This window comes from Panonychus citri, unplaced genomic scaffold, assembly GCF_014898815.1.
Source record: "Panonychus citri isolate SS breed McGregor unplaced genomic scaffold, ASM1489881v1 Contig00141, whole genome shotgun sequence".
NCBI lineage: Eukaryota > Metazoa > Arthropoda > Arachnida > Trombidiformes > Tetranychidae > Panonychus > Panonychus citri.
In genome coordinates, this window is record NW_026515546.1 from 4,502,272 (window position 1) to 4,524,625 (window position 22,354).

Below are 22,354 nucleotides of genomic sequence, written 5' to 3' on the forward strand. Positions count from 1 at the left end.
AATTGTTGTTTACTGTCAATCTATTATTAATAATTGATTGTAATCATTTTCTTTACTCTCTAATTATATACATGAAAACATTGTGACTTTAATTATTATTATTCCCAATGTATATATACTTAATTATTACGAATCTCAAGAGGTTAATTAACCGATCCCTGTTTCCTTAAATACATAAATTTTGTAATTAAATCAACAAATCCGATTCCCACCCTGACCTTACCTTCAACATCATCTTTCTTGTACCTGTAGCATCATCATCATCATCATCATCATCACCCACTTTGCTGACTTGAGGTAATACAGAGTAACATATATATATGGTGTAATGGTATAACAATTAAATTGATTGTTTACAAATTTTACAACAATCAAGAAACCAAAGTAGAAAAGGTAAACGGAAAAGGAAAAAGAATCTAATTTTTTTTTGTTTACCCGATTCACTTTCATCTGATACGTTTCTCCATCTATTATCTTACCTGGTTGGTTATTCATCATCATCATCATCATGTAGGAAGATGGAAACAATAAGATGACAGAATGTTTTTACTATCATCATCATGTCTCTCTCTCTCTCTGTTCAGGATGATAATCATCATTTCAACCGGACGTTTTCACTAATGATGATGAATTTTTGTCTCTCTATTGCAAATTCTGGAAGAGACAAAAAAAAATAACACCAAATGCTCTGGAAAAGGTCAAACAATTGTCTTCCTCTGGTCATTATCTTCATCATGATGAAACTCTCTCTCTCTCACTCTCACTCTATGATGATGATAATGATAATTATCCTGCTTATATGTAATAATAATATCATAAACTTTGTTTAGACTTCATTTCTGTGATAATCAAAATCAACATGATAAAGTTGCTTTTACATGCTCATGAAATTTGCTATCTAACAAGAAAATATAATAAAAACAATCAACATATGATGAAAAATATCAACAGTGTCAACTTTTTATTTCATCATCATCATGTTCATCATGATAAATTCATTTCCGGATAAAGTTTATTACTCATACATATGATACATAAAGGATGCGGATAATAATTATTGCTAAACATGGTTAATGATGATGAAGATAATAGTTAATCAAATGAGATATTAAAAAAATAAACTTCCAACAGCAATCATGATAATGTTAAAGGTAAATTGTTATACTTAACGATGTTAACAGTTACTTTTATTGTTTGTCAATTGTTGAGCTAAATTGTTGAGAGTAAAGTTAATTAAGAGTTGATATGTTTTTCTCATTCAATTTACCGTTACATTAATGGAGAGAAAGTTTTGTTTTTTTCTTCTCCATTTCTTTTCACCAATCGAATACAAATGAGGAAAAAAAAGAACTTTTTTTCTACTTCTTTTCTCTCTTATCATCCTCATCTTTTCATCTTGTGTTTATTGTCTTCCTTTTGGGTGATGATGATGATAAATATTATCTAGGTTAAGGTTTATCGTCAAGATGATTAATAATAATAATGATTATCCCAACAATTGAAATCTAATTTAGTCTTGTAACCAATTCAATTTTTCTCAGCGATTTGGATCTACATTCATGTTATCATTAAGATTTGATTATGAGGCGACAATTTATTGATTGTAGCTCGCTAATGATGGTAAAGATAATCAAGTTTCAAACGATTCAGTAGAAGAAAAAAAATCATCACCAAAGCGAAAAACAAATAACAAAAAAGTTCAACTTTTCTAAACACAATTTATCATCTCCATCTTCATATTCAGTCCTGATGATAAAAACTGAGGCCTCTGGTTGAAATTAACTTTGATTTGAAAAATGTATCAAAAACTTTTTTCAAAGTGAATGCAATTTAATAATAAGATGATTCATTTAATGATGATGATGATTTTTAACAACGTTGACGATTAAATTTTGTCTGCTCCTCACCGATAGGTAATAATCATGCTAATAATGAACGATAATGATAATAATAATGAAGCCAAAATGACCTGAGAGACATCAAGTTAAAAGCCACATTGAAACCCAAACTATTTTGCTAAATTGAAGATGATTAACAGAAGCTCTCTCTCTCTCTCTCTTCCTACCTTTATCATCCTCATCATCTATCCTTGGATGATGATGATAATGATTTTAACTTTAAAGTTGCTCTTTCTCCCCTCTTTCCTTTAGCTCCTTGGGTCTCATTTACCAGGTAAATAGTTTCAACTTTTCTCGAGGCCACAAATAGAAAAAAAAAATATTATCATGATAATATTTCGTTGTAATGACCGTTGGCCCTCTTGTCTCTCTCTCTCTCTTACATTCTCTCTCTTTCTCTCTGTATTCCTTTTTTTGACAATCATCATTATCTTCATCATTTTCACCCAAACTCATCGTTAGCTCAAAACCAACGAAACAAAAAAAACTTTTCTAAAACCAAAGAATCAAATGTATAAGTTTACCTTTCACCTTCACCTTTTATCATCAACAGACTAAGTTAACGATAACTATCATCATCATCATCATCACAGGTACATCATACTCTCTCACTTTGCACAAACAACAACAACGACACATCATTACCTTAGCACTAAAAATCTCCAAGGTGATTCAAATCTCTCTCTCTCTCTCTTTTCATCTCTCATCCATTTCCTTTCTCTCAAAGTTTTTACCTTTTTTTAGCAACTTTTTTTGTCTTCAAATATCATTACACTTATTATCCTTCATCCTCATCATCATTATCATTATCTTCATCATTACTATTATTATCATCGTCTACTTTTATCATTATATTGTACCTTGTATCTTTTTTTTCACTTTTACTCCTTAATGTGTTTTCCTCATCTTCCTCTCCACAAAATCCTACCTTTCACTCATTCAGCTCATCATCATCATCATCATCAACGATATCATAAAATTTACCTTGTTAACTTATCAATGAGCACTTTACCTGAGCTCAAAAAAGGTAACATTGATAATCATCATTAAGCTCAATCAGGCAGAAACATTTCATCATATTTATCATCATCATCATCTCAAACCTCATCTTCATCTTTATCCCTAAAGGTTACAAAGGTTTCACTTTAATAATAGAGATCACTAATTGTTAAATAATAAATTCAGTTCACTTACGACAATAATTAACTCACAGTAAACAAATCAAATGATATATTTAAATGTAATATATAATCATCAACATTAGTAAGATAAATAACTTACAATCTAATCTTGATATTACATCATTAACTTAATAATTAATTAGTATCAACATTAATAAGATATTAATTACTATTAACATGAAAATATTACAACTTTTTGTTTTCATCACAATCTTTTATTAATAAGTTATTGATCTTACAATTGATTACAATCAAACAATAATAATAATAACAACAACAACAAGGTAACAAGAAAAGTTAATTGTAATTGCGAAAAGTGATTAAAATTTTGTTAATCTAAATATTAATGATCAGTGTTGATTATTATTAAATTGCTGTGGCTTCCACTCAATGGAAAGTGTGATTTAGTTAACCTTGGATAGTTAACTTAATATTATTATTTTCGGTTCCTTATCAACATTTATAATCAACCATTAACTTAACAATCAACTAATGAAAGTTGAACTAAATTGTTGTTACCTGAATATAATTCACGATGATGATGATGATGATATTGTTTTTGATATATTATCTTGATTACAATTACTATTAAAAGTTAATTTAATGTTGATAAAATATAAGCGCTTTTGTTTTGGTAACATTAATTTTCTTGCTTTGAGAAGGTTTTTTTTCAATTCACCTTTAATTAAGGTCTATTTTGAATGTTATCAATTAATGATCCTGATCATGTTAGTTAACCTTGTTAATTAAGTTTAGTTGTGATCATTATTTAGCTCAAGTTTGTTGTTCCTTTAAAGTTTCACCTTTTTCTGTAAATTAACAAACATATATTCACATATATAGACATTAGGATGGCGATGATGATGATGATGATGAAGATTGAGCTGAGTGATAAAAGATGAGGGATAAATGAGCAAGATGAAATGATGATTAAGATGAAATTGTTTCACTCAAAGTTATACATAATAATGATCATCATATGTGTGTGTGTGTATACATAAAGTAGTAAATTTTTATGTGTCACATTGGTGATATAAGATAATGTCATTGTTGTTGTTGTTGGTGATGAGGATAAACAGGGAATGTAATATATGTTATGTCATCAGGAATAAGATGAAATCATCTTTGAGTCAGAAAGAAAGTGACATTTGCAATATTATCTTCATCTTCTTGGTTTACTCTCTTTCTGTAAATGGTTACTTATTGTTAAATTTTCTGCAATCATCTCAATAGAAACTGAATGATATTAATACAAACAGTCAGATATTTACTGTTGTCCATGGAAACACTGAGAGAAATGTATGTTTTTCCAGCAACCTAAAAACCCAAGAATCTGTGAGTAAATATTTACAATGAATAAGAAAAAAAATCGAGGGTGGAAAGTGGGAGTGGGAAAAGGTATTGTCACAAGTAATATGTGTTCAGCATGAGAATAGAGAACAAACTTCCTTCTTCTTCTCTGCCTTTTTTTGCTCTCTCTCTCTCTCTCTCTCTCTCTCATCCTCATCTTTTTCTCTTTTCTCTCTTCTCTTGTTTATGTTGTTCTGCTTCTTCCTTGTATCTTTCTTAGGTTTTCTCTACTTTTCTTGGTTCGTCTTCATCTTCTTCTTTTTCGTCTCTTCCTGTGAGATGAACTTTCTGTTTTCTTTACAATATTAATGAACACAGAAAGAGAAACATAGAAAATTGAAGAAAATTTTACAACAAATACACGTTATGTTATTATTCACTGATGATCGTCATGATTACATTTCATTTGCAACTTTTGCTTCTTCTCGGTCATGATGATTGTCCATTCGTAATGATCATGTTAAACTGATTCCACGAGTGAATGTTGTAAATGTGAATATCCTGTTACTCTGATATCCTTTACCATCTCTTTATCATCATTTTCATGTTTTTTTTACTTCATTTCATTATCGTGAACAGTTCATCTTCTCAGACTTTGCTACTGAATAACATCATGTTTACGGATTAGAACATGAACTAAATATCGAACTACTTTTTCCGATTTTTTTCTCATTCTTAAGTGTTTTTCAAGGATAACCCTCTCTCTCTCTCTTTCTTTCTTTCTTTCTCTCTCTAGTATGTCATGTGAACGAAAAAATCTAACTGATCATCAAGTATCATTTTCTGATGATAATGATGATGATGGTTGATGATTATTTCCGTGACTCCATTTTCTAAACTACTTTTTCCTCGATATACCAATAAAAAAAACGATGATGACGATAGCGATGTATTAATATTTAATGCTAAAGAAAAGAAAGAAAAGAAAGAGAAAATATTAGAATCGTCAGCGAATCAAAAAATCAAATCAAGTCCCAAAAGAAAATGTTTAAATGATTTAACATCATTTCCATCATCATCAATACGAATAAATAAATTAGAAAATGATAAAAAAGATGATGATGATAATGATAAATTTATATATATAAAATAAACTTGACCGATAGTCAAAGTCCAGAACAGAATAGAAATTAAATTGTTGAGCTTTGATTTACCTCATTTTCTAAATAGTGTTTGATGCAAAAGTCATCAATCTACTGATCAACAAACTATTAACTAAATTGTTGATTGTAAGATGAAAAATTGGGTTTTGTACTTCTCGCAATTGAAATCAAACTGTAAATTGTTTGATGAAGTAGCTTTTGGGCCTTTTCTCTTCAACTATTCAATTTTGACTACAATTCATTATGATTATCATCATCATCGTTATTATTATTAGTTAGCAGTATTATAGTGATTAGTATGATGATGATGATGATGGTGATGGTGTTAGTATGGTTTTAGATTATAATAGAATAGAAAAAAAAATTGATAACAATACATTCCAAGATGATTATTCCGCAAAATCCAGGTAACTTCATGTGTCTCTTTCTTCATCATCTTATTTATCAGTTTATCTCCATCCTCATCCTCTTTTTTTACCGATAATTAATAATAACTGATTTAAGAGGAATAAGAAAAAAAAAGTTATTCCATTATTATAAATCATCTTATCACTATTTATCTTGGGATTATGATGATGATGATGATGATCAACAAAATGAGCAAAATTTTGACGTTTAATTTTATCCTGTGAGTTGACGTTTGAGTGAAGTGCTTATTTAATATTCTGATGGGTCCGTGAATGTGATTTACCTGTAAAATAAACACAATATATTAGAAAACTTTTTTCTTTTTTTAATATTGGTACAATGTTGAAACAAATCTTTTTACCTTTTTGGCTCAATTCTCATTCAATATGATAAGTGAGCTTTTTACCTTAGGTTAATAAGGTAAACATTATTTATAAAAAGTAACCAGTTACCTTAATCGTTATTAACTGTGTTGGGATAATGAAAAGAGAGAGAGAGAGAGAGAGAGGAAGAAATAAGATGATGAAGTTTTGACCATGTTAAGGTGAAGTGATGAGGTTGATGATGGAGAGACATAATGAATATATGAACCATGCAAATGATTATCATAAATGTTGATCCGGTTTAAAAAGTTTCTCCTGACAGGTAAAGCTCACTCACTCTCTTCTCTCATAATCAAATTTATATCTAACGAAACAGTTCGTTGAACATTAAGGTAAAAATTTCTTCTTACCTAGGCCTTAGCTCTCTCTCTCTCTCTCTCTCTCTCTTTCTTTACTTGCCCATTGAACTTACATATAAATACATATCACTTTAGGTCTCATATTATTAGCTTGATTTCTCCTCCTTCTTTATTGCTTGATGGTGATGATGATTTTCATCTTCTTCATTTTTCCTTCATTTCACAGTTGGGTGACGGTGACGTTTTCCTTGTAAATTTTCATCATTTTGATTGGAAAATGCAGAAATCGTGAATAAGCAAAGCTGAAAATTAACTGAAAAGAAAGAAAGAAAAAAAAATAAGGAGAGAAAATAATTTGGGAACATGTTAGAAAGGGCGTAACCCTCAAGAAAACCCATCAGTGGTTTTCTTGTTTTCTTCATCTATTTTCCCAACAAAATGAATTGAAAGTTTTTACCTGAGTGAGCTGCTAATGATAATCATCATCAATACTCACACTAACGTTACCCCGTTACGGTAAACTGTGGACTTGGTCTAATTATTGGCCTCATTTCTTTGGTTTCTCTTTCTATCATCATCTTCCTATTGATCATTTCCTTTTTTGTTTCTCTTCTTCTTTTACTTATTTACTTTAACCTTTTTTCTCTTCCATTGAAATTCATCAACAAACTTCCACAACGAATTGATTTATCTTCTAAGAAAATGAGTTCATTTTACATAGAAGAAGATGAAGAATAAGAGAAAAGGTTCAAGGTTTACCTTTTTCTCCAAACTAATCAATTCTTTTTATTCTACCAATGTTGAGAGAGAGAGAGAGAGAGAGAGTTTATAAATTATCAATTTGCTTGAATTTTTCTTGTTTTTCTGCAATTGTGTTTAAACTCAAATCGTGCAAAATGATAAAAAAGATGATGATAATTACAATGTTGATGATGTTTTCCAATTGCTCAGTGAAGACTTGCAAAGGTCTTTTTGATTGACAGAATCATTAGGGCTAAAGAGAGAGAGAGAGAGAGAGAGAGAGAGAGAGAGAGAGAGAGAGAGAGAGAGAGAGATAAAAAGATTAGTATTATTCATAAGAAAAGTATAGTAAGAATTAAAATGATAATTGTAATGAGAAAGAATAACTAATTAACCAAAATCACTAATTTAAATGTAATTAACGGGTAACTGATCTTTAAGAATCTTCCAGGTTAATCTCTTATAAGATCTCACCTGAAATATTACCTATGAGATTCTAATTTCTCTCTTATCCATTTTCTTAATACTCTTGACTGACCTTTTGATGAGAAAAATATATTGATTGAATTGACAGGTAGCTTGAAAAAGAGGAAAACATAAAGATGAGAAGATGAGAGAGCAAGAGAGAATCTTCTTGAGGTGACCAAGGTGTCTTCTAATCTGTCAATTGATCTGTTAAGAGAACGAGAAAAAGAAAAGGTAAAAAAGTGATAAACTGTTCGAGTGATTAAAGGTAATCTAAGTAAACTTATTATGTCTTTCATTAGATGTTGATGTATTCGTATTGGATACATAATACATTAGATAATAATAAGTTTTACTCTTTGGCCAGGATATTATTTTTCGCCACAATCTTGTTAGATTTTTCATCTTACCTTTCTCAGTTTCCTCTCTTTCTATCCCATTATCATAATTATCATCATCTCCTTCTTCAGCCTCCGTTGATATCTTTTCCTAAGGTGAGTATTTAAAAACTATCATTTCTTTTTCTCTTGTTTATAAAGATTCTCCACCAATGTAAAAGAGTAGCAAATGATAAGTATAATGATAGAAACACTCTCATCCTCGGTTGGAGACTTTTTATCACCCTCAAGGACCGGTCTTCAGGAGAGCTCTTTTCGTAGGGATGTTCCAAACGGAGAGAGAGAGAGAGAGAGAGAGAGAGAGAGAGAGAGAGAGAGAGAGAGAGAGAGAGAGAGAGAGAGAGAGTTTAGCTAAAAAAGAAAGAGAAGAAAATAAGATGACGATAAAAAACAAGAGATAGAAAAAGAAAAACAGGAGATGAGGATAAAAAAAGGGAGGGAAAGAAATGAGAAGATGGAGAAAAAAGGCTGATGGGCTAACATTATGAACGTCTCTCTTTTTTTTCCTTCTCCTTGAGTCTGACCAGCATCGCATTTCATTGTGCTTGTCTTACGTTTTTTTTCTCGCCTCAGGTATTAAGAAGTCTGTCTTGATGGCAGATCAATTTTGGTGAAGCTTTGGTCCTGCTGTGAGAAGCCCTCTGGTCTGTTTGTTGCCTTTAAAAAGAGCAGAATATAAGGTGGGCAAGAATTGAAACTGAAAAGAGAAGAGAAAAAAATTAGAAAAAAAAGGAGATGAAAAAAACATATAAACGAAATGATGTAAGATGGAGAGAGAGAGAGAGAGAGAAGAAAAAAGTTAATGATTAGCAGGAAAAGGGATTAGAAGCTTGTATGTAATGTTTATCTCTACAAATGATTGTGGAACAATCAGACTTTAAGCTTGTTAATAGTTGGAATAGAAGAGAAGAGAAAAAGAGATAAAATTGGTCAACACTAAAATTGAACTTTAAAATTTACCTGAATCGTTGCTCTGGGTTATTGAAGAAAAGTGTGTATATCTACTGAAATGATTCCATTTCAATCTCAAGATTTGGAGCAAGAGAGAGAGAGAGAGAGAAAGAAAAGAACTTGGAACCAGAAGTATTACAATTTTTCTCTTCAATTTCAACAATATGTTTCCCTGGACGAGGAAAAACAATTACTTGAAGAAAGAAAATGAAAGAACCAATTGAAAGCCAAAAAGAGAACCAGAAATTTATGTTTGCCAATGGAAAAATATGGAAACAAGAGCCTGGGTATCAGAGAGAAAAAGAGAAAGAGAGAGAGAGAGAGAGAATGACATGAGAGATTATTCAAGTCAATGAGATTCATTTCATCTTAACCAGACCAAATATCTCGTTCCATGAGACATTATAACAGTTTCCAGAGTCTTTCAAGTCCAAAAGATAAGTGGAAATGTGAAGAAAATGATCCAAGGTGTAATAGAAAACCAGAGAGAGAGAGAGAGTCTATAACCAAATTCTAAATACGCTTAGTAACCAAAGACGAAGAAGGGGGAAAGTGAATGCCAAAGATTATTACTCGGAAGGAGAAGAAGATCTAAATGTAAAATAAGAAACAGGGAAGACAAGGAACCAAATTAAAAACCAGATAACCATAAAAATAACAGTAAAAATCACTTGACAATGTCAAGTTCACAAAGAGAGAAAAAGAGAGAGAGAGAGGGAAAAGAAATTGAGGAAGATGAGCCATGAGAGTTTTTCTTTTTTTCTTCCATTTTCTAGAGAGAAAATGTTCTCTTTAGATTGGAAGTAAATCTTTTCCAATCAAAGGGAAGAAAGAGAACTGTTTTAATTAATGATCACACGAAATTCTAAAAACAGGAAAGAACAATTAATTAATTAGAAAAAGAAATAAGAAATTCATGTAATTAAGAGAAAGAGAGAGAGAAAAAATTTGATGAGAAATCAATCAACATTCAAATGTTTCTCATTTGCCGGTTAATTGTTTTCGAATTTCACCAGCGCCATCTGGTGGAATCGATTAGAAAATCAATTAAATCGAAAATTAAAAAATTCAATTAATTGAGAAAAAAATTTTTCTTTTTTTTTGTAATTAAAAAATTCTAATCAAATGAGAGAACAATTAATTGTACATGTTATTTTCGGAAGGTGAAAATCAATCTCTAAATCCGGTTTGTTTTCATTTCTCTCCCAATGATTAAACATAAATTGTGATCTTAATCTTTGAAAAAAAAGAAACAAAATTCACTAATCAAAGTTAATTAAATTAGATTAGATTGTTAATGTGAGAGAATTTGCTAATTTTTTTTCTCTCACAATTAAAGAATCTCTTTCTCTTTTTGCTTAATTGTTGCTGCTGTTGTTACTAAATTAGTGAATTTCATTTCTCTCATATTAAAGAGTTAATTAGGTTTGACAATTAACAAATTATTCATATTAAAATCGGTAAGTAAAACAATCAAACAGAGTTAATTGTCAACAATTAGACAGTTATGAGTGGAATACATTGTATTATATGTATATATATATATGGAAAGTAATTAGTTGATTAATAATGAACGATAAGAAAAAAGGAAAAGTTAAATTGGGTTAATATTTGATTTCTTTTAGCGAATCAAAAGTTTGTCTGTTTAATTGTTACAACAATTTAACAAAAATGGTTAATCAAGTTTTCGGACTTAAACTGGACATGATTTAAGAGTGAATATAATATTTCCTGAAGGTAAGAAACTGTGAAAATCAACTAAATCAAATCAAATCAAATCAGTAGCTGAAAATGTTGTTGCTGTAGTTGATTATCATTAAAACTAAATTAACAATTTAAAAAGTTTGATTTAGTTTCTCACCAAGAAAAAAAAAACTAAACAAACTTTCATTCATTTCTTCAGGTACTCAGGTCAAGGCTACACAATCAATTGAAATAATCATGTAAACCGGGTGTGATTAAGATTATCATTATGATTATGATTACAATTTGGTAGCAATTTAATGAATAAACTGTAAGCAATTTACTTAATCCAGTAACAAGTTTATATTTATATCGAATCAACTTTTTTATTTATTAACCTTAATGATAACCCGAAACTTTTACCATAACAAAAAAGGTAAATTTTGATTCTTAACAAAATCATTTTCATTTGATTTCTTTTTCTCTCTCTCATTCTTTTCAATTTACTATCAGATTAATTTCTTACAATTAACAATCAACAAGTTGTGATTATTATCATGAAAGTAGAGAAGTAAAAAAAAATTGATTGATTTCTGTTGATTAGTTCAGGTTAATATCACATATCATGTATACGGAAAAAAGTATGTTAGGAGAAACAAGAGCAAATCAAATTGGAAGAAACTTTTTTTTTTCTTCTTCTTAATTAACTTTTGTTTTCTATCTAAATTTGATTGTAAACAATTAAGAAAATTGTCATACACTTAATTACGTTAATTTATGGTAATTTAGTTGGTTAATTGTATTGATGATTATTTGACAGGAGTAATTTTCCAATCTGATGATTATTATTATAACTTTTGGTATGGAGAAAATTATTCTTGTTCAAATTTCTTGTTGATAATCAGTCATCGGTGATGAACTTTTCAATTATCATCATGTAATTATCATGGAAATTAATCTGATAGGTAGATAATTAAGAAACTAATAAACAGATAATCAATTTAAAGTAAATAAATCATAAGGATCTCAATGGTTGATTATCAATTTTAAAATCAAAGTTTAAAATGAAATTTAGGAAATTGTTTCATTTACCAAAGCCCAAAGGTAATAAAGAATTAGTTTTCTTGCAATTAGTTAATTGTCTTATTATCACTTTTGCATATGATTAACATTAATTGCAATTTGATTTATTATTACATTTGCCTTACGAATCAAAGTTTTCAAAAACTTTTACCTGATAACTTATATAACTTTTTTCATGGATTAATCAATGATCTGATTTATTTATACCTCCAACTTATCGCAATCAATTAAATCAAACATCAATTACTAAATGATGATGATGATGAGGATGAGGATGAGGAAGATGATCCTGAGTTAGATTAGGAAAAGATGAAAGTAAAAACATTTTTGTAAAAAAAATCTGATGACAGGTAAGTAAAAAAAAGTAACTTTTTAAAAAGGTAAAAAAAAAGATGAAGATGAAGATGAAGATAAAGATGAAAATTTATGTTTACCTGATAATATGAACTGGTTTTCATGATGATCATCATGATGGTGAGAATCATTGGAATCATCATCATGTTTCAGTTGAAATAATATCACAATTGGTTAACCATAGAGAAGAAAAAGTTTCCATTGATTAATATTAGAGAGGAAAATATTTTTTTTCTTCATTCGATTTCATATTATTTTATCCCTATCGTTTATCTTCATGATAGATTTCACCCTAATCCGCCAAGAAAACTATTCAATGATGTTATTATTGTTCTCAAAGATCACATGGATTCCAGGGTGAAGAAAAGTTCTGATGTTATTATATTGGAAAAGAGAAGAAGAAGAAAAAAAAATGAAAATTTCGGTGAAAAATTCAGTTGAATAAAAGATGAAAATTCATCAGAACTTTTTTTTTCCTCTTCTCTATTGTTTTTTCCCCTTGTATATATAAAATCATCATGTTTGAAACTCATGAAACTGAATCAATAAAAGTAAATCATCATCAAGAGTCAATAAATTGTTGAGCAAATAAATTGTTACTTTAATTGCAAACTAAAAATAGTATTTGATCAACATTTAATTAACCTTTTAATCCAGTAAATTATTTATTTTTTTTGCCTCCTTGTAATCAGTTAAATGTCTTATCCGTTAATCAATCGTAATCCATTGATCATCATCAATGTGATAATCAATTAATCAAAGTTGATTGACTTACGACTTACTGACAATCAACAATCAAGGTAAATATTAGATTGCGATTAATTTGATTGAAATTTTGCTTAGACTTTCAAATGAAAAACTCTCATTAAAATAATAATTCAATTCTCAGTTAATCAGTAATCATGATAATCTTGTAACTGAATTAATATCATAGATTAACTATTATTCTGATGAATTTGAGTGATGATAATGATAGGAGACAAAGAAGATAATAATAAGAAGAAAAAAGTTCTAAAAAGAGAAAATCATGAAAAAGAAAAAGTTGTTTTCTCTTTCATCATCTTATTATTATTATTATTTTACTTCTCAAGAATCAAATCTTCCTCAGTGATTATCATTATCATTTCAATTCCAATTCAGTTTTTATCCATAAAGAAAAAGAATATAAAAAAACAAGTATCTATTATAATATCTATGGGTTCTGTTGTTGTTGTTGTTGTTGTTGTTACCTGATTTAATCGTGATGAGCCGATGAAGAAGATGATGATAACTTTGATCTAGAAGAATATAAAATGATGAGGATGATGATGAAGAGAAAGCTTTGTTCAGAGAAAGTTCAGTTTTGGGTAAAAAAGAAAGTGAAACCACAAGTGAAAAATAGTCTTTCGTTTTTGACAGGTCAGTCTTTACTTTTCTTCATCATCATCATCATTTCACTTTACTGATTCTTTATCTTCGCATCATCATCATCATCATCATCATCTCTCTCTCTCACTCTGTCTTCCTTTTCCCTCTTTCGGTAATAGCTCATTATATTATTTTCCTCTACGCGTAATATTATTACTCTGAAAGGTGAGGTTTGAGGCTAGTTTGATTTTTTACCTTTGCGAAATCACTTGTTTGCGAAAGAGAGAAGAGAAAGAGATGATGAAATAGAGAAGATGATAGAGGGTGAGAGGGAGAGAGAGAGAGAGAGAGAGAAGGTGAGGAGAGGGGGAGGAGGTCAAGAAGCTAATATTGAGGTTACTTTGCTCTCCATCGTTTTCACCTTCATCTCCTTCATCATCTTCGGTAAAAAAAACAACAAACAAGAACCAATACTTAAATTATACACTTTTGCAAGAGAAAAGGTAGAAGAAGAAAAAACAACAAGGAGAAAAACGAATTAGAAGATGAAGACAAGGATGATGAGGATGATGATGAGATGGGAGAAGAAGAAGAAGAGAGGTAAAAGTTGAAGTTATCTAATAAACAACAACACCACCGCTGGATCCCTTAGCCTCTCCTTGATCACGTTTTCCATTTTTTTTTCTTAAAGGTTCAGAGTCAGAATTATATATGAGATAAACTTGATGAGGGATGAGAGAGATGATGGAGAGGAGAAGATGAAACTACTTTGGTGCAAAAAAGGGAGTGTTTATCACTCTCTTCTTCTTCTCTGTCTATGATAGCCTCTTTTCTCTCTCTCTGCTCAGTTTCTCATCCTGAAGGAGATTGGAATAGATGAGAACATGAAGATACTTTGAGCCTGTTTTTCCCTTCTACTAATAACCTATCAGCCAATTGAGGGATGATGATGATGATGAGAGAGAGAGAGAGAGAGAGAGAGAGAGAGAGAGAGAGAGAGATGAAGATGAAGATGAAAAACAAAGAGAAACAAGTCATTCCATTGGAAAAACAGATTCATCTTATATTCATCTTTTCTCTCTCATTTACTCTCTCCCTTAACGGCACCCAAATGGTGATGATGATGAAGAATAAAATCTTTGTAAGAGTGGCCACAGAAATGACCACGGTTTTCATCTCTTCTTCATCTCTCTCTCTCTCTCTCTCTCTCTCTCTCTCTCTCTCTCTCTTTATTATCATCGTTATACTTAAATAATGATGCGAAAGAGAGATGATAATGATGATGAAAAGTTTTCTTCTCCCTAATCATTGATGAATACTAATGTTAGAAAATAATATAACAGATTGAGAGAGAACCCCTGAAGAGTGAGAGCAAAGAAAGAGAGAAAGATAATGATAAAAATTCTGATAAAGGTGAGAGAGAGAGAAAAGATTGAATCTTTCTAATATAATATTAATGATAATGATAATAAAAGTTTTCTCAAATTCTCAACTTATTATTTATCCAATTCTATCCATTAATTCAAAGTGAGAACCGACTCACTCACTCTCTCTGTTACTCTGTTTCTCTCCTTTTCTCACCTCACTAATCAACATCTTCTCCCACCATAATCACAACCATCATCTACTCCCAGTGTGAGCACCATGTAAGTAATAGTAATCATTATCAAGATGATGATAACAATCAAAATAATAACGAAATCAAATGAAAGAGAATCTTTTGTTCATTGAAAGATAAAGAGAAGAAGAAGAAAAAAAAATGAATTGATTCCAATGGTCAACAAAAAATATCCATTGATTGTGATTAGAGTTTCAATATCAAATGGACATGAAAAACTGACCAGCCATTGATTTATCATCATCATGAACACAACATTACCTCATCTTCATCAAGTCAACCTTTCTCTCTCCATCTTCCTCATCATCATCCCCTCTCCTCCTCCTAAAGGTAAGACCTTGGTGGTGGGTGAAACAACCTAAAGAGGGTATCCCAAAGCTCAAAGGCCACTTAACGAGATGATGAATGCCCTACCCTTAACTACATTAATAATCATCCTCATCTTCATCCTCATCATCATCATCATCATCATAATAACCAATTCGATTTTTGTTTTTTTTATTCTATTTTTTTTTCTTATGCTCTCTCACCTTTACATTCCTTGGGTCCAGGTAACAAGAGTCAAGGTTGTTAAGATAATAACGATCATCATAATCATCATGATTATCATTAAGATGATGATACAATTTATTATGTTTTTTTTTGCTCTAACGATGATAATCATCATGACGATGTTGTTGTTGTTGTAATGATTATAATGATTTAACAATAATCATATTGTAATATATTATATTTCTGTGTATGTGTTTGTATTACAGTTTAATCAAGAGCAGAAAAAAAAGTTTATCTTAACAATTGAAAAGCTTTTTGAATCTGTATTTGATTTTCAGGTAAAAAAAAATATCAGGTAAGCTTTAAATTCAATAAGCTGAAAGTTAATCAGTAAGAATCAGAATTATAATGAAAAACAACAACAACAAACATCATTTCATCAGAGTGTCAGACTTAAAATCTTACAAGTAAAGTGAGAGAGTTGATAAAATCTGAAGAAGGTGAAAGATGAGGATGAAATACTTTCGTAATCCTATTTCATCTTCCTCATCTTCATCCTCTTGAAAATCTCTTTTTTTTTATCCTCATTCATCAACTTATGTTTACACCTTTTTCTTGTGCTTCTTTTCTGATACAACTTACCTGAAGTTTACTTTTATCCGTCTGATGGAATTGGATTAACAGTTCAAGAAGAAGATGATGATGATGAAGATGATAAAGAAGCTAAAGTTATTCTGATTTTCCATCATCATCTTAAGATGATGATGGTGGAAATTAATGTGAATGATGAATTCATATTCAATGTTTAATGTAAATCATTTGATTTGATTATCTTGGAAACATTTATCATCATCTTCTCATCATCATCATCATTGGCTATCAATAAGAAAATGAGCAAACCATCATCACCATTATCATTATCCCTCTCTCACATTGTATTTGCTCACCATTAATCATTTCACATCCTCATCCACGATTACATGATGATGATGTTTGGGTGATGAAGATGATAATCGAGTTTCAATCTATCTCCTTTTTTTGTTCATTCACTTTGCCAGTAAAAGCGAGATAATCACTTGAATCACCTTAATCTCGAGTGTAAATGTATAAACACAAACTCTCTCTCTCTCTCTCACTTATCTTCATCACATTTGTTACTCTTCTCATCTTCATCCTCCATCCTCATCACTTGTTCATTTTGCTAATTTAGCCATTTAATCCCTGTTGACTGTTATAATATTACACCAAATTAATACATGTTATATGGATAAATATAATTTTCTTTCCCGTGGTTACATGTTATATAAACAAACATCATTCAAACTCAATGGAACCACCAAAATACTAATACTTTTCAATGGGTTCAAGCCCCTCAGGCTATTTATCATCATGTTGTTTTCTTATGATAATATTAACATTAATTACTCTCCTTTTTTTTCCTCCATTCAGTTGACCACATTTTTCACTCTTCTTCTTCTCATTATCATCTTTATCTTCATCTTCTTCTCACCATACTCAGAGTAAAGTGTACATAGAAAATAGGAAGAGGAAAATTGAGAGAAGAAGGAAAAAGTTTTCTTTTCTTTCTCATCATCTTCATCTCTCATTTTCTCATTGAAACTAATTATCTAACTGATTCATTGCTCGTTTATATATATAAATTCAATTTCATCATCATGATTAACCATTTAATCAACAGATAATTTCATCATCACTGAATATACAGTTGAAAATGAGAAGAAGATGAAAAAAAAATGTTCTAATACAATCAAAAGAAAATATTATCTCTCTTTTCATCATCATCATTCCAACAATTATCATCATCATGAACTTTTCATCTTTATCCACACATCATAACGGATGAGGGAAATGTAATCAACAACAATCATTAGATATTGATATCATGTTTATAAACATCAATTTCTATCAATAAAATGAAATAGTTACTATTTCATAATTTATTAGGATAAACAAACAATCAAGAAAAATAAACACTCGATGATAAAACTGTCACAAACTGTCAGAATGTTATAATAGTTACACTTGCGAGTTTCCAGTTTTTTAACATGGAAAAAGTGAAAAAGTAACATCCGTTTGTTTTGATGACTTTTTTCATTATATCATCAACATCATCATCTTCATCTTCCTCCTCCTTATCATCATCTTCATCATACTCTCCTCTCTCACGGTCTAATCATCATCAAAAGTATCTGGTCACTTTCCAATGTTAAATTTGCTTTTCGTTGACCATTAAAGATCATTATTACTGCCCAACCTCAAAGATTTTTCATCATCAAATTTTATTACAGTTCTCAGGTTTCTCTCTCTCTCGAATAATTTCATCTTCTCCCTCATCTTCATCCTTTCTCAAACATTGTAGGTTATGAGAGAGCTTAAATCTCTCTCACTTTACACCCTCATCTTTATCTCATTTTCTCTCTATGTTAATCTACTTTACTTTCACACTAAAATCCTAATAGTATTTCAGTTCCTTGGACCTCTTATGATAATCTTAATTAGCTAAGAGAAAAATTCATCTTTTCATTTAATGTATTTTCATGTGTGTGAAATTTACATTCACAAATGCTGTTCATGTTATTTGACAAAAACAATATTATCAGCATCATCACCAATAACATCATCATCATCATCAACAACAACAACCATCACAAAAAAAAACAAAAAATCTTGCAGCGATCAACATCAATTGTAAACAATAAAAAACTCATATGCATTAAGATTGATAAACATAAGAAAAATATTGAATGTATGTCAAAGTTTCCCAGAGTCTATTTGATTTAAAAGAGCCCAAAATTACAAAGTGATAAAACTAATAATCGCCAGAGGAACCACTAAGCCTAAAACCCACCCCAAGGAAAGCGGGATCGAGAGAGAGAGAGAGAGAGAGAGAGGACCCATGAAATTGCATCGAGATGCGAAAAAATTAAATTTGATAATATTGTTTATCGAGAGCAATTTGTTTACCTTTGACACACATAATAGATTCTAATTATTAGCACTTTTCATCATGTAAGGTGCTTGGTGGGGATAAATACACTTCGTTTGTTGGTATCACTTTTTTTTAATCTATTTTCCCATCAGCATAAAAAAAACCACATTTTCCACTTTAATAATACATTAAAGATGTTGATGATGATGATGATAGTTTGTTTATCACTTTCACCACCCAAAAATCAACAACTTTCAACCCTCGCAATTTGTAAACACCAACATGATAACCACACAAGCGATCAACAAGATAACCATGTTAAAAGGTTTGAGAGAGTTGTTGTTGATCGAGATACACAATTTTTTTGGTAAGATTTGCTTTTCTTTTCTCACTAATCTCTTCATCTCTTATCTTTGTGGATTAGTGTTTGTGTGTGTTGGATTAATAAAAAATAAACGTAAACACGATTCACGTTTATCCGTCAAAGTGGTAACACCCATTGTAATTGTATCGCTTTTGATATTAATAGACATTCAATAGACACTTTCTCATTGAGAGTTAACCTGATTCTTGAGAGGGTGGGTTTTCCTCAGGGTGGTAAACATTAAAATCTTATCTTGACATTAGTTCTCAATTCAATAAAGTAAACACCGAATTCATGATAAATCTCACTTACTTTGGAATAGAACTGTAAAAAATATATTCGCATAAAAAAAATTCGACGAAAAAAAAAGTTCTAAAAAGTTCTGATGGAAATTGAATTGTTATCATTTTGCTCTCTCTCTCTCTCTCTCTCTTTGTTATCCTATTGTTTTGTTTCCTCTTTCAGGGTAATAAATGTTTCACCAGAACTGAATTACCCTGTAGATTTAATTTAATTTGATTCCTGTCAAAGTTTCTCAACAATTTATATAATCATAATAATAATCAATTCCCAATGTAAACAAAATTAAACTTTGTAATATATTAATAGTGACTGATTAAAGTTGATTCTTGTGTCTCTAAAAGTTACAAAACAATTTAATTGAACAATTGATTACAATTAATTTAAATTCTTTTCTGTTTACTTTACTGTTACAATCAATGATTAGTTGACAATTTACGATAATTTAACGATTTACTTTATTAAACATTTACCATTAATTTAATAATCAAGGTGAGGTTTTAATTTATATATATACTTTTACTTTAATGAAAACTTGATTAAGTTTATCAATCAATTTGTTAATAATGTTTACAATTAAATAATTGATTGATTTTCATTATTATTTTGTATTTTCTGTTAATTGTTGCTGTTAACAATTCATTAAATTAAATATTTTAACATCAATAATTATATAATCATTTCAAAGTATTAGTATCAAGGTTAAAGGAAAAATTAATTTAATCCAAATTAAGATTAACTAATTAAGCTTAACTGTCAAGTTAATTGTAATTATCAAAAAGTTAACAATGTTGTGTTGGTTGATATTGATTGATCAGCAATTTATTTACTATTTTTCAATCAAGAACAAGTTAATTGTTATCAATCAAATTAACTGAATATCAATAACCAAATATGATGATTAGTAGTAATCAGAAGCTGTTAAATGTTCAACAATTAGTAATAAATTGTAATGATAATGACAATTTATGATTATCCCAAATACTTAAAGTTTGAATGTTTGAATTTTTTTTTTGGTGTTTTGATTGTGATTTAAATTGTTGCTCGTTAATTGTTGATAATTATTAACATTTTCTTCCACCTCTTAACCAGCACGCAAAAACGTGCTAATAAATGATTGTGATTAACTCGAGATGATGTTTATTTTCATCGTAATCATTATAATCATTGTTGTTGATTATTTTCATCACTTCATCAACAATTTAATCGCGATGATTTTTTAATTTAGTTTCATTTCATTTCATTTTTTGTGTTCCTTTCACCTCACAATTGTTGCATAAACTTGATTGTGAGTTAATTCATGATTTAAATTGTTGTTAACAAATTAAGGTGATCTCAAATTAGCAAGAAAAAAAGTATAACGTTGTAACAATTATTGTTAATCATAAATTAAAAAAAAAAGGCAAACTTGAAGCTTAATCAACACAATTCAATTTGCAAATTGTTGTGTTACTTTTTTTTGCTAACTAAATGGTCAGTTGGTCAGTTGCTGACCTTATCCTTGTTAAGATTATTATTACACAATGATACAGATTAAGTAGGATGATAATGATAATGATGATGATGATAAACATTTAAGCCTTTGATGATTTGAAAAACTTTTCAATGGGTTATTTTGATTGCAATTGATTCATCCCAATGATTTGAATTAAAATTACAAATAGTTTGATATTAGTTATTCAATTTGATTAAGATGAAGATGATGATAATGATTAGGATGATAAAGGTGACGTGAGAAAGAGGATATTTAATGATTTGAATTGTGATTCTGTTCAGTTGTTGAATCATCACCATCATTTGCCCTGAATTCTGGTTCATCTAAATCAAAGGTCACAATCAACAATTGAAATAAATTTATTATTCACTATAAATATGATTATTTAAACCTCACAGAATCAGTTTGATTTGTTACGGTTAATCTAGTTTGATGTTATTAACAAATCACCAACGTCCACTACATTGGTCAGTAATATGATTCACATTGTTATACACCTTTAAACATGATTTACCTTTAAGAAAATAATATATTTCATTGATTGGCTTTTCTTCATTCATTTCAACTCATTCATTCATCATCACAATCAAATTAGATGATGAATACAAGACCATCCAGAGTAATGGTCAGCAAAGAAAAGCAGAACTGACAAATATGCGTGAGCAATATTATTCAACAGTAGATGATGGAGATGATGATGATGATGATGATGGAGAGAAATAAAATGCTTACCTGTTACTTCATCATCATCATCATCATCATCAATAGGAAAACAATGTGTTGACTATTCTCTTTGGAGAAGAATAAAAAATAACTTTTTTCTCCTCTTCTCTCAAAGGTAAAGGCCAATTCCATATCATTATTATTATCATCTTCTTCGTTATTGTCAAAATGACAGTTACAATTGCTTCTTCATCTTCTTTCATCATCTTTCTTTCACGGTTTCCTTTCTTCTTCTCTTTCTATCATCATTATCATCTTCACCTTTCCTCGCTTTTCTATTACTTTTAACTGACTGTAATTTTCATTTTCAATTGGAGATAATGAAGGTTACAGGTAATTTTATATCTTTCATCGAACTTGTAGCCGAAAGAACTTTTTCTCTCTACTCTGTCTCAGGTATGATAATCATTAGAATGATGATGATGATGATGATGGAGATGATGGAAAAATTAACTAATCTCCTCAGAAGAGAAAGTCAACAATCATCAATGGTTATCATCCATTATCTTCACTCTAGAAAGTCAATTTCTCCTTTGGTGAAACTTTATCCCACCTTCAAATTGATACAATCGCCATTGTGGATAATCAAATAGCCATTGTAATCTTTATCTTTACTTAATCCAATCATCAACAATAATATTGACATTGAAAAAGATTTGATTATTTTCAACAATCAAGAGGATAATCGAGAGATAATCATTTACATCACAATTCATTTTCCATGTGGATCAAGAGGGTGAAAAAACCGATGAGAATCAATGAAAATAT

At 29.7% G+C, this 22,354-nt stretch overlaps 1 long non-coding RNA gene across 15 annotated transcripts; it reads right to left on the bottom strand.

Moving 5' to 3' along the window:
• Positions 1 to 3,290: 3,290 nt before the first annotated feature.
• LOC128395641 (uncharacterized) lies at positions 3,291 to 10,118 on the bottom strand. 15 transcript variants are annotated; one of them, XR_008326674.1, is made up of 11 exons: positions 9,187 to 10,118; positions 8,781 to 8,923; positions 8,239 to 8,577; positions 7,902 to 8,035; positions 7,545 to 7,616; positions 7,080 to 7,413; positions 6,736 to 6,935; positions 6,302 to 6,407; positions 5,910 to 6,223; positions 4,829 to 5,334; positions 3,291 to 4,724 (listed from the first exon to the last, which is right to left on the bottom strand). It is a non-coding gene; the product is annotated as an uncharacterized LOC128395641 (long non-coding RNA). The 15 variants fall into 15 exon arrangements; XR_008326677.1 differs by lacking the exon at positions 3,291 to 4,724 and having other exon boundaries at positions 9,187 to 9,460; positions 9,557 to 10,118; XR_008326675.1 differs by lacking the exon at positions 3,291 to 4,724 and having other exon boundaries at positions 9,187 to 9,460; positions 9,552 to 10,118.
• Positions 10,119 to 22,354: the final 12,236 nt, after the last annotated feature.